Source organism: Berghia stephanieae, chromosome 3 (genome assembly GCF_034508935.2).
Source record: "Berghia stephanieae isolate SIO BIC M18660-M18661 chromosome 3, UCSD_Bste_1.3, whole genome shotgun sequence".
Taxonomy (NCBI): domain Eukaryota; kingdom Metazoa; phylum Mollusca; class Gastropoda; order Nudibranchia; family Aeolidiidae; genus Berghia; species Berghia stephanieae.
The window spans coordinates 101,912,420-101,927,419 of NC_088362.1; the positions used below are offsets into that span (position 1 = coordinate 101,912,420).

The window sequence follows — 15,000 nt, forward strand, 5'->3', positions numbered from 1 at the left end:
CTCAGGCCTTTGTTATTGTTTTTGCCATCCGCGTTTGTGAGTTGTTCTCACTAAACTGTATTAACCAGACTATAGATAGTATGCAGATGACGTCACTCAGGCCTTTGTTATTGTTTTTGCCATCCGCGTTTGTGAGTTGTTCTCACTAAACTGTATTAACAAGACTATAAAAGTTCATGGTTACACAGAGTTTGTGTGTTGGTCCGTTATACTTCCGGATGGCAATGTTGTGAACTCCTTGGCCAAGCGCATTCTATCTATAGACGTTTAAGCTTACACATATTTTTGTTTTGCCCGTTTGGAATATCCGGCTGTCATTGTTATGATTTTTTAAAGCAAGCGCAAACCATTTATAGTAATTATTTGGCCATGGATGTGATGGGACGGTAGAATGCATGAATCAAATATTTATTTGATGTAAAGGCATCCATCCGTTCTGCGGTTAACCCAACCGCGTTGTCGGTAACAACCCGGTACTCATCTACACAACAATCACCGTTGGCTACTGCCTTCTTCGTAAGAAAGTCAACAGCATCCTACGACAAAACATTTTGGTGATTATTATACTTCAAATCGACTGAAATGGCTTAAAACATATCCAAAGTTTTCGGACATTCAAATTTGAAAAGCATTCACAAATTAAGGGTTATTTTCATCGATAGATACTTAAAGTAAAATATGTATTCCGACCAAACTAAAAAAACAAACAAAACAAAACAATCTGTGTTTTGTGAAAGTATAGTAGAGCGTGGCATGGCCTATTATTTATAGATAGGCCAGTTGTAGATTGGCAATGATAGTCTATTGATCTCACTATGGAGAAACAATGAATAGAAAATATAAATGCGAAGTGGTTTGATCATTTCGCAATTTATCTTAATTTTTTTTTATAATGTAGGGTTTTCTGTGAAAAAAATTGTATCAGGAGTAGCATCAGTAGTATTATTAGAATTAGTAGTGGTAAAAGTAGAAGAGATAGTAGTAGTAGTAGTAGTAGTAGTAGTAGTAGTAGTAGTAGTAGTAGTAGTAGTAGTAGTAGTAGTAGTAGTAGGAGTAGTAGTAGTAGGAGTGGTGGTGGTGGTAATAGTAGTAGTAGTAGTAGTAGTAGTAGTAGTAGTAGTAGTAGTAGTAGCAGCAGCAGTAGTAGTAGTTGTAGTAGTAGTAGTAGTAGTAGTAGTAGTAGTAGTAGTAGTAGTAGTAGTAGTAGTAGTAGTAGTAGTAGTAGTAGTAGTAGGAGATGGAGGAGGATCAGTAGTCGTAGCAGTGGTAATTTCTGTATTGACATGAATATGACGGTTATTATTATTGTTATTATACACATCGACTGTAATACTCGCCTTGGTGAATCACAGATTAAAACCCACGTATTCAGAGGGCTTAAATACAAGGATCTATACGAAGACGCTACCACACACTGCATACAAAACGCAAATTTTCAATCTTTGAACAGAAAACTAGAAGTTCAATTATCCATCAGTATTAAGAAGACATCCCATTTTATAAATAAAACGTCTCCAGCTTCTTACTGTTCTGACTTTGTGTGTGTGTGTGTGTGTGTGTGTGTGTGTTTGTTTGTGTGTGAAGAGGAGGTTTTTACGCCAAAATATAAACATTCTGTGTATGAAGCTAAATCACGCCATCAAGGTTATTCGTTATTAGTGAGGAATTGTAAGATGTCAGCGTATAACGTATACAGTCGTCATAGATCTATGTTAATGATAATCCCCCCCCCCCCGCCCCCTCTCTCTTCTCTTTTCTCTCTCTCTCTCTCACACACACACAGACACACATACACAGAGACAGACTCGCTCACACACATACACACAAAAAAATACATATACACACACAAACAATTCACTCACCTAGATTCCTCTCCTCTGTCCCCTCTTTTTTGTTCTGTTAGTCTCTCTCTCTCTCTCTTTCTCTCTCCCTCTCTCTCTCTCTCTCCCTCTCTCTCTATCTTTCCCTCTCTCTCTCTCTCTCTCTCTGTCTCTCTCTCTCTCTCTCTCTCTCTCTCTCTCTCTCTCTCTCTCTCTCCCTCTGTCTGTCTGTCTTTCTCTCTCCTTCTTTTTCTCTGCTCATCCAAACTTGTAAATGTTAGCATACCGAATCAATCCAATTCTCTCCTACCATCTTTGCTATCCCCTCTGTTCGTCTTTATTTTCTTGTTCCTTCTGTATATCCCCCCCCCCCCCCCCCACCTCTCTCCCTCCTTCAGTCTCCCCTCGTGTGATGTCAATATGGACCAGGGAAGCTCACATCTTTCAAAAGATAAACAAGTAACGTTGTCATAGCAACAGCCCAAACAATGTCGGAAGGACCGATATGATCATATCTTGATTGGTAACAAAATACTGTTTGTTTCTGAATCGCCTCGATCTGCTCGTCAAGAATCAACAGCATTGCTAACTCAAAATCTCGTCATCGTTGATAAACTGATGTCATCATCATCATCATCATCATCATCATCATCATCATCATCATCACCATCGTCATTGTCATCATCATCATCATCATCATCATCACCATCATCATCGTCATCATCATCATCATCATCATCATCATCATCATCATCATCATCATCATCATCATCATCATCACCATCATCATCATCATCATCATCACCATCATAATTGTCATCATCATCATCATCATCATCATCATCATCATCATCATCATCACCATCATCATCATCACCATCATCATCATCATCATCATCATCATCATCATCATCATCATCATCATCATCATCATCATCATCATCATCATCACCATCATCATCACCATCATCATCATCACCATCATCATCATCATCATCATCACCATCATCATCATCATTATCATCATCACCATCATAATTGTCATCGTGGCCATCATCATCATCATGATCGAATTCAACATCATCATCATCATCCTCATCATAATCACCATCACCATTATCATTTGCATTTTCATTGTCAACATCATCCCACACACCAATACACATAGATGATACGGGATTTCAAATTGACCAAAGCCATAACAATAGAAACAGCAACAGTAAAATATCGGCTATGTGGTCTTGTGGTATGATGATGATGATGATGATGATGATGAAGAAGAAGAAGAAGAAGAAGAAGAAGAAGAAGAAGAAGAAGAAGAAGAAGAAGAATAAGAAGAAGAAGAATAAGAAGAAGAAGAAGAAGAAGAAGAAGAAGAAGAAGAAGAAGAAGAAGAAAAGAAGAAGAAGAAGAAGAAGAAGAAGAAGAAGAAGAAGAAGAAGAAGAAGAAGAAGAAGAAGAAGAAGAAGAAGAAGAAGAAGAAGAAGAAGAAGAAGAGAAGATGAAGAAGAAGAAAAAGAAGAAGAAGAAGAAGAAGAAGAAAAAGAAGAAAAAGAAGAAGAAGAAGAAGAAGAAGAAGAAGAAGAAGAAGAAGAAGAAGAAGAAGAAGAAGAAGAAGAAGAAGAAGAAGAAGAAGAAGAAAAGGAAGAAAGAAAAAAAGAAAGAAGAAGTAACGGCAGCCACGATTGATATGTTGATAGCAAGTACGTTATAGATAGTATGCACTTGGCCAAAAAGCTCCCAACATTGCCATCCGGAAGTGAAACGGACCAACAAACAAAACTATGTGTAACCTTAAAGTGTATAGTCTGGTTAATAGAGTTTAATGAGAATTACTCACAAACATGGGTGGCAAAGAACAATAACTAAGGCCTGAGTGACGTCATCTTCGTTCTATCTATAAAAAGTCTGAGTACAAAGGACGTGTGAAATAATTAAATGTTACATTAAATAGTTCATCTATCTATATCGATGTTGTAATGTTACGCTTGCTTTTACAAATCTAACATTCAGTTGTGAGATAGACTGTAATGTTACCAAAAAAATTGGTATAATTAATACTAACTGGATGTCTGGAGGTGACAGATGCTATCATGACTAGCATTTCGTATACGATAATATACCATATTATGATCCCCAAAAATTGATATTTCTGATATGATGTCGGTATGGAACAATTGGAGACAATAAAGCCAATTTTTTTCTTTTATCTATGCATTGAAAGGAAATTTGTTGTGTGCATTTATATACCAAGCTTGATATATCCACTAAACGTGCTCAAAACTTTAACAAAAAAAAAACTAAGAAAAAACAAACAACCCCCCCCCCCAATAAAACCCCCCAAAAAATCAAAACAAGAAAACAAAACAAACAAAACAAAAAAAAAAAAAAAAAAAGCGTGAGCTTTTAATATCCACTAAATATGCTCAACGCGCTTTACAAAGGGTCCCTGACCAACAGCAACACGTAACATGTAGAACGAGACACATGACGGCTGTTAGGCGAAATTGCAACAAAAACAAACAAAAAAAATTCGACAGAGACAACGCTGGTAACGGCCAGGCACTCATTTTAACCTGAGTACGATAAGAGAATGTGAGTAGAGAGCCTTATCCAAGGACTCAACTATGAGCCGAGCGGGGCTCGAACCTAGGTCCTTTTGGATCCGAAAGCGAGTGTCATACCACAAGACCACATAACCGCACAAGCGGTCTCTTTCAGTATCGATATCACCCCGACATAATTCTTTTTTGAGACAGTGCGTCTCATATGGAACGAAACAACGTGTACATATGTTCAAGTCTGATAATCGAACACAATTATGGGCTTGATTTAACCTTGTTGTAATGGACAATATATTACGTTGGTTTGAGAGTATTTTAATTACAACAACGAGCCCATAACAACTTGGATTATCAGACCTGCAAATAAGTACACGTTGAAGCAAAGGAATTTCCTTCGAAGATTAAATAATGGCGATAAAAAGGATTTGTCATTATAGTGTGGTATTTATAATAATATATGCGTCCGACACGGGACTGTCTGACGCACACAGATTTAATTAGCAATAACACGATGATTGCCCTCCACGGCCGGCCATGTTTACTTTTCATCTAGACCTAGCTCTCTTTCGACCAAGGAGTCAAAATGTGGGCTATTTATTGTTCCCACTGCAAGAGTGGTTGGTGGACAGGCCAGCCGATCATTACAATATAATTATTATCATGGTTTTCATAACATTTCTCATGTACTTTGACAAAACACATGATTTTCATTGAAAATAAGAAGAAGAAAAAAAGTATTGACTCTGTGCTTTATAATGAAGGATTTGTTAGATAAAATTCAGAAAAGTGAGTGGAGCAGGCACTTATGTTGATAACAACAAGAAATGAAGTGCCTCGGAGATGTCGTACCAGTAAGGTCGCGGGTTCGAGCCCCCCATCGCCGCTGCGAAGTTTTTATTATCTGCTGTTTCCTGGAACTTTCCTAACCATTTCATTTCTTGCTGTTAAATACAATTGTATGATGTATGTTCGTTATTCAGTGAACTGTTGCACGTTTATCCAGAGCACGGCAGTTAACCCCCCCCCCCCCATAAACTTGGGCTCTTATATAGCGCAAATTCACTAAACGTGCTCAAAATACTTTACAATGGGTACCTGACCAACAGCAACAAGTAACATGTAGAACAAGACCGTTCTGTTAGCTGTTACTGCAATTTTTCCAGACAAAGACAAAGCTGTTAATGGCCAATTACTCATTTTACACCTGAGTACGGTGAGCGAATGTGAGTGTAGAGCCTTTTCCAAGGACTCAACTATGCGCCGAGCGAGTCTCGAACCTGGACCTTCCGATCCAAAAGCGAGTGTCATACCACTACATAGACCACATCGCCGCACGGTTAGTTAACTGGGTAATCGAATGATATTTTATTTGATGTAAAAAGTCTTGTAATCAAACATGAAAATAAATATACGTGTTTTTGTCGTAGCATGGCATATTTGAGGTGTGGATTGTTGATTTTGGGACATAATACGTGTTATGATTCTATTAGTGCATACTAACATTCTTCTTCTTCTTCTTCTTCAAGTACCAAGTCTGTGCCAGACATCGGTGATCATGGTACGCCATATATCCCTCTGATCAGATAACCGCAGAAAACTAATATCACTCTTCTCTTTCTTTGTCACCCAGCTGTTCAAACTATTCAAATGTGTTTTTCTTGGTCTACCTTTACTCTTTTTACCTTCTATCTTTCCTGTGAGAGCAAGATGTTCAATACATTTATGGCGATTTAGGTGCCCTAAAATTGCATTTGTCTTTTTTCTTATTGTACGAATTCGCAACCTTTTAGTTTCAGCTTGCTCTAATACTTCGTTAGTTTTCTTCTCTGTCCATCAGATTCTTAACATCCTTCTAGGAAACCACATTTCTGCAGCCTCCAGTTTCTTTCTGCTAATGTCTTCTGTAATTGTCCAACTTTCACAGCCATATATTAATACTGACCATACATAGGCTTTCAAAACCCTATGTTTTGTTGTCATTTAGATGTTGTGGTTTTTGAAAATCAGACTCATTTAGTGCATATGGTATGTATGTATAATGTTGATATCACGCATGACTTTGCGGTCTTGCGAAACGACTCTCAGCTTCCGACCTGAAGGTCATCGGTTCGAGTCTCGTCGTGAGTTAAGCCCTTGGTGTCCATTTTCTCACCAGACTGAAGTGTTCCGAAAAAAAAAAAAAAACAAAACAAAAAAAAAAAAAACCCCAAAAAAAAACAAACAAACAAAAAAAAAAAACCCCAAACAAAAACAAACAAACAAAAAAAAAAAAAAACCCCAAAAATAAACAAACAAACAAAAAAAAAAACCCCAAACAAAACAACAAAAAAATCAAAACAAAACTAACGGAAACAAAAACAAGACTGTAACATAGCCTGATAGGCGCCATGTATGGCCCTACACGTCAAGTGTTGCTGTTGGCCAGGGACCCCTTGTAAAGCATTTTGAGCATGTTTAGTGGACATTGCCGCTATATACAACAAAATATACAAACAAACAATCAAATAAAATTGATTTGTCTCACATTTTGGACCATAAATTCAATAATTTGGAGTATCTAAATCACCGCAGCATAATACACACAATGAATCACATTTCCTCTGGAAAGGTAAACAATTCTGGCAAAAATGAACCAAAACATTTTTTTTAAAAAAAAGGTGTTTTGCCAGTGAGCATCGTGCAGAGAGTTATAAGAAGGTTTTGCTAATCGGCTTAAAGCCCAGTTGGTCCGATAGCATCTCGGTGCTTGGGTAGACTGAGCGCCGGAGATATTCCAGAGAGCTGTCAGTCAGGAATTAGAGGGGGACACAAGTGGTGGTTGGCTGGCTGGCTGGGCTATCGTCGTAATAATATCCCTGCGTTTTTCGTAGGGGATGGAGGATTTAGGGGACTATTTTTGTTGACTGGACAGATGTGACGAGTAAGGGGATGTGTGTATTTGTGTGTGTGTGTGAGTATATATATATATTTATATAGATTTATATATATATATATATATATATATATATATATATATATAAATTGATGAAGAGAGTGAGAGAGAGAGAGAGAGAGAGAGAGAGAGAGAGAGAGAGAGAGGAAGAAAGAAAGAGGAAGAAAGAAAGAAAGAAAGAAAGAGAGAGAGAGAGAGAGAGAGAGAGAGAGAGAGAGAGAGAGAGAGAGAGAGAGAATATCAGTGGGTTAAAAGTATATTATATTCAGGCTGTGAACCGTCAATGTTAAATTATTTTGTTGAACTATGAACAGATAATAATATAGCTTAATAAATGAAAAAAAAATATTCGGGGGTTTGTCACTAAAAGAACAGAAAGAATAGCGTTTGGAAGAGCCTAAATTGTGTTACACAGTTGGAACTTTGTCCGTATCGTTTCGTCTTTTACAGTAGCCATTCCTGCTATCCGTTCCATGTCATTATCTAAGGTGTTGGACCACTTGTTACTACTTAAATAAAAATAAATAAATAAATAACCTTTATATTTCCCACAGGAGCTAAGGCAAAATGACTTACTCAAGGCCACACAGCGAAGCGGGTATTCGAACTTGGTACCTTTCGGGTACGAAGCGAAAACCTTACCGCTGGGCAACGCTGCCCCAGTAATCCAGCAAAACTAATGAACGCCAGGATTATGTCTAAAATTCTTTGAATTGCCTACTATTAAAATCTATTTCTCTCTCTGTTTCTCCTCTCTCTCTCTCTCTCTCTCTCTCTCTCTCTCTCTCTCTCTCTCTCTGCTTCTAGCCTCCCTACGGCTAATCTCACGACACGCAGCACCATAACGTTATAGACATTTAAATCATCGTATTAAAATCGATAGGACATCTCCAAATACTAATGAGTAGAATGCCAAATGATCGATAGACATTAATTTTGTCCACGGAACGCCGTGGAATTTCTATAAGATGGAAATTGAGTACTATACATACGTACTATGCTGTCGTGCAATGACAAAAGGCATTTATTATTCAATTTGACCTGAACAAAAAATATATTCAAATGTCGACGAATTATCAAGCAACCCAAAACTTGTCATTTCTTTGGCAGTCTCGGGTTTTTGACGTTTTGACAAGTTTGGGATAATCTTTATCGATCGATATTTGAAGTAAAAGTTTGAGGTTTTCTGGCCTTAACTGAAATTTTTAAAGTGTTTTTGTTTTGTCATTGCACAACTTTAGGCTAAGAAATCGATGCTCTGTACGCCACGAGCCATGTCACGTACGGTCGTCGATTTATATCGAGACGAGAAATAATGCATCAACTACATACATCTAAATGTTTACAAAATTGAAAACGTTCTTCACCAAAATATCCATCTTCCAATTTACTAAAATATCCCAAGTAGTTATACAGATAGAACTTGAGACTATTATTATTATTATTATTATTATTATTATTATTATTATTATTATTATTATTATTATTATTATTATTATTATTATTATTATTATTATTATTATTATATCGATATCAAATAATTTTTTTTTGTTATTTTTTATTTATTTATTTTTTTCTAAGGTCAATATACCTATACCTGTTTATTGTCGTATTTAAAAGACGGAGATAATTCTAAATTATGGGTGTCTCCCATTCCTGAGGTTAAAAAAAAAAAAAAAAAAAAAAAAAAAAAAACAAAAAATTAACAAAACAAAAAAAAAAAAAAACAAAACAAAAAAAAAATTGAGACTACCCCCAGAGAGCTAAAAACAGATGCCAATAATAAATGCCACCAGACACGGAACCCGCAAAGAACATGGAGAGGAAAGGAGACCAGTCCGGCGAGACAATAAAAAAAGTCACCCAACACCGTCTTAAGATGGTATTTTTGTCCGATTGATATAGATAGTAGAACTTATAGTCAAAAATAAGAAAGTTAGGATAGAATAATGATCAATTCCCGTTTAAACCTAATCGTTCATATTTATGAATTTATGATCATTTTAATTTTAATTTCACGATTTGGAATCCGCCTCATTCCGGGCTAATCCCGTTTTGACGCGGTAACATAATATGATGATGCTCTGAATATAATGCTTACCAGAGAGATGGTTTCGTTTCTTAAACTTAATAAAAGAATATATAAAACTCCTTATTTTTTCTTTTGTTTAAATTCAGTTTTCTAACACACGTCTATTCATACATATAATACCAGATTGATCTGTGGTGTTTCATTCATCCTGTTTTGTTGATAAAGGGGAAACCCGAAACGTTCATTTGATCTGTTTTTGTAATTAAATTGAAGCTTACATTCAATTTCACATTATTATTTGTTTCTAAGAGAAGACGGCACAGAGCCAGCCAAGAGGGAAGAGATTGCTCATTGAGCCACGGTGAAGGCTCCAAGAAAGTAAGTACGAAATTAAATATGTGAGTACGTAAGCATGCGACTTAGTATGCATGTATATAAGTAAGTACTTATGAAACTGAGTATAGGGTATGAGATTAGCGGAAAGTAGCGTCCCTTGATTGGACGTCACCCATAGTCTGTAACGTCACCGGCGGAAAAGTTATTAGAGAGAGAATGTCACGTTGGTTGTGCGCATGCGTCCCTCGTCCTCGCTTCCGGTGAAAGCGGCTTGAGACACTTCAAAAACAAATTGACGTTCTCTCTGTAAGGTGACGTCCCATCAAGGGACGCTACTCTTCCGCTAATCTCATTCCCTATAGTTTATGTAATTAGATGAGATTAGCGGAAGAGTAGCGTCCCTTGATTGGACGTCACCGGCGGAAAAATTATTAGAGAGAGAACGTCATGTTGGTTGTGCGCATGCGTCCCTAGTCCTCGCTTCCGGTGAAAGCGGCTTGAGACACTTCAAAACCAAATTGACGTTCTCTCTGTAAGATGACGTCCAATCAAGGGACACTACTCTTCCGCTAATCTCATTCCCTATAATTTATGTAATTAGATGAGTAATTCAGAAAGAAAGTAAGTTAGTAAGGACTTAAGACGGTCAAATCATATACTGAGTCTCTTTATTATTTGCAGTTCAAATATGCTGGCGCAATATATTAATAAAAGAAAAAGTAACAACCCAAAATCCAGAGCCATTAAGACTGTGAAGATGGATTTATCCCAATTTTTTTTGGTCAAAGTTTGACAGAAACCGCAAAACTAACAAAAACCAGTGCGAGTAAACAGTGAATCACTTTCATTTGCTAGCATAGATATTGACATGTGGCCACGAAATACAACTAAATAGTTTCGTTTTGGATTCAGTAATAGAATGGTGAATTTCAATAGTCGATATATTTTACATTCATCACCTCACGAAACCAATTTAACCCTTGTCAGTCCGGATTCGATTTTTCTATTACGCGACATGAAATAGTAGCTTTCATTAAGAGAGCAGTGACAAATTCATATGCGACTTGAGGCTTAACAACCTGGACTATAGATAGTTCGAAGATGACGTCACTCTGGTCTTTGTTATTGTATTTTGCCATCCGAGTTTATGAGTAATGCTCACTGAACTGTATTAACCTGACTATAAACGTTCATGGATACAGACAGTTTTGTGTGTTGGCCCGTTATGCTTCCGGATGGCAATGTTATGAGCTTCTTAGCCAAGCGCATACTATCTATATAGATTGTTCGAAGATGACGTCACTCTGAATTTGTTATTGTTTTTTTGCCATCCACGTGTATGAGTAGTTCTCACTAAACTGTATGAACCGGACTATACAAGTTCATTGTTACACATAGTTTTGTGTGTTGGTCCGTTATGCTTCCGGGTGGCAATGTTATGAGCTTCTTAGCCAAGCGCATATTATCGATAAAGTGCATTGTTGAATTTTGTTTACATGCCTTGTTTAGATAAATTAATGGTAGAGTCAAATCCCGAAAGCCAGCATATAAAATTTCGTTGTTTTTTTGTTGGTTCCCTATTGGTTTATCTCGCCTTACAATGGCCGCTCTCAATTTATGCGCACGACTAGATATGTAAAAAAAAAAAGAGTCAAATATCAATCGTTTTTTTTAAGATGAAAAGGGGTGACATAAAACACAATGTGCGCTCCAATAATCTTGTCTTCGACATTGTTAAGGGAGAGAAAGTGATAATATGCTATTTGAAAAAAAATATTTATGGTAGTTTAGCACTCTTGTCCTTAATAATACCACTCAAATAATATTCCGTGAACATTCGTGAATAGTCTAGAACTATTGGACGGAGAAACACAAGGTACTCATTAAACATCCACTTGCCGGTAACGCAGAGAGCAATTATTGTTACACACTACACATCAAATCACACGCATTGAGAGCTTATCACTAATTGATTACACGCTATCGACCTCTCTCACACCTTAATCAGTTCGCGATCAATAACCCAGCACACTTCATCTCTCTCTCTTCTCTCTCTCTCTCTCTATCTCTCTCTCTCTCTCTCTCTCTCTCTCTCTCTCTCTCTCTCCCTTGTCTCTCCGTGTTTATACCTCTTCTATTTTCCCAACCAACCAATCAATCAATCAATCGTTTTGTCTAACTTTTAATCATCGATCAATCATTTAATCAATAGCAATCAAGCATTAATTGTCCCCCTTTATTATTTTCTATCAAACAATCAATCAATAATCAATGTATTACTAAATCGGTCAACTCTATCTATCTATATTTGATCCATTTATCTGCCTAGATACCTATACACACTTCTACTTTTCCATCTGCTTATCTGCCTACCTGTCTATCTGCCAATCTACCAATATCATTTATATACTTTTAAACACACACACACACACACACACACACACACACACAAACAAACCCGACATTATAATTAAATACAAATGCTTAACCCACTACTAAGAAATAAAAAAAAAAGCAAAAAAAAAAAGCGGTAGACAATGCAATCTATGGATTACGCAATAGAAACAAAAGCTAGTTTATATAAATGTAAACAATAGAGGGGGAAAAAAACAAAACAAAGGAAGGGAAAGAAAATACATTAAATTATAATGAATTTAAATTCTAAACGACCATTACCGTAGTGAAGAGACAACAATACACTTATTATATCTACCGCCAGCCATAAGTACACAGCCTACTTTACAAAGCTGACATTTAAAATGGAAACAGTTTATTTAAAACGTTCGGACTATCTGAAAACAAGTTGTGAAACAAATCAATATTATGTTCGCGAGCATGCACAATTGGCCGTCTGTCTATTCAACGTAGGCAACAACAAAGGCGATAGAGAAGAAAAATAAAAAAATAAAAAAATAAAAAATAAAAAATTAAGAAAAAATCCCAATAATAATAATAATATAATCGAATACAATTATCATAAAACACACCGCCGACCAAATTACCAGTTACGCATCTTTGCACTTGGACAACAACGGGCGACTGTTTTCCCATAGATCTGCTGTATAAAATCGTGCAGCCGGACTAGTCAACCGTGACCGTGAATGTGTTCGATCCGTCCTTATGTACCCTTTGTATTGGCATCGGGGTTTATACAGTCGATCAATTCCTCCCCTACACTGACTAAACATCTATTTTTAATTAAGAACACAACGCTTTTCTTCGATTTTTAATAACTGAAGATGATTCCTAGAGTAAAAATTCTTAAAAATTAAAATTTAAAAACAAAATATGATCATACCGATTTTTCACAAGACTGGTTTAAGAATTGTCGAAACGTTTTTTTTTTTGTTTGTTTGTTTGTTTAAAAATATATATATTCATCGATGTTTGGAATTTATTTATATATTTTTTTCTGTCAATGTAAGAAAATGTGTTATGTGAGTGAAGGACAGACCTGACTGTGCTGCCAGTCGCTGTGTCCACGACATCAGCCTTGTGTTATGTAACTATGTACAGATGACGGTGCCGAGACTTCGCTGTGTCACACTGAGTAACAGTAGAACTGCTAAACTTATTGCAAATAATAATAATAACAATAATATTCACAATAACACTACTACTACTATTATTACTACTACTACTACTACTGCTGCTACTGCTACTACTACTACTACTACTACTACTGCTACTACTACTACTACTACTACTACTACTACTACTACTACTACTACTACTACTAATAAATAATAATAATAATAAAAAATAAAATATCAACAATAATAACGCCACTACCACCACCACTACCCCCAATAACAACAACAGCAACAACAACAACAATAATAATAATAATAATAATAATAATAATAATAATAATAATAATAATAATAATAATAATAATAATAATAATAATAATAATAATAATAATAATAATAATAATAAGGCTGGGAACAACCGTATAGAGCATTTTCACGAGTTAGCAATGCTCAAAGCGTTTTTTAAAATGCACCAAACAAGCCGTATAGAATCAAATTTCAATTTAACACAGTACAAATGCCCGTCAAACACCCTTCTTTCTGGCTCAACATTTTTTCACAATATTATATCTGTCTCTCCTAACGTCCGGGTCCGTATTAACATCTGAGTCTAGAGGCGTAATGTTATTTGTATAGTATAACTTGAGCTTTTATATAGCGCAATATCCACTAAACGTGCTCAAAGCGCTTTGCAAGGGGTCCCTGACCAACAGCAACACGTAACATGTAGAACGAGACATGACGCCTGTTAGGCGATATTACAATTTTTCGGACAGAGACAACGCTGTTAACGGCCAGGTACTCATTTTACACATGGATACGGTGAGAGAATGTGAGTAAAGAGCCTTTTCCAAGGACTCAACTATGCGCCGAGCGAGGCTCGAACCCAGGACCTTCCAATCCGAAAGCGAGTGTCATAACACTAGACCACATAGCCGCACATAATCTTACAGTATCTTACATAAGAACCAAAGTTAAGGGCCCGTGTTTTGCAATCATGGTCACCCATTAGTTGACTGATCATGCTCAACATAGCTCATCACAACATAACATTAAGACGAGAGTTTACAAGACGAGAGTTTACAAGACGAGAGTTTACAAGACGAGAGTTTACAAGACGAGAGTTTACAAGACGAGAGTTTACAAGACGAGAGTTTACAAGACGAGAGTTTACAAGACGAGAGTTTACAAGACGAGAGTTTACAAGACGAGAGTTTACAAGACGAGAGTTTACAAGACGAGAGTTTACAAGACGAGAGTTTACAAGACGAGAGACAGGTGTGTGTGTGTGTGTGTGTGGGGGGGGGGGGGTCATTTACTAAGCATTTATATAGCGCAATATCCATTTTAAAAATTGAGCTTAAAAATTGAGCTTTATATAGCGCAATATCCACTAAATGTGCTCAAAGCGCTTTACAAGGGGTCCCTGGTCAACAGCAACATTTAAGAACTCAACTATGCGCCGAGTGCGAGGCTCGAACCCAGGACCTTCCGATCCGAAAGCGAGTGTCACACCACCAGACCACATATCCGCATTAAAGGTACAAAAAGCGTTTTACAAGGGGTCCCAAGCCAACAGCAACACTAAAACCTGTTTGGCGATATCATATTTTCCGACAGACGACGTTCTTAACGACCAGCAACTCATTTTACACTTGAATACAAGGACAGAATAATGTGAGTAAAGAGCCTTTTCCCACAAGAACTTAACTAACTATGCCCCGGTCGGAACGGGACTCGAACCCACGACCTTCGATCCGAAGGCGAGTGTCACACCACAAGA

General features: G+C 36.8%; 1 protein-coding gene across 4 annotated transcripts in view; it reads right to left on the reverse strand.

The window, feature by feature from the left end:
• Positions 1-15,000, reverse strand: part of LOC144969002 (uncharacterized) — a 107,482-nt gene that overhangs the window by 47,848 nt on the left and 44,634 nt on the right. The gene's annotated exons all lie outside the window — the stretch shown is intronic.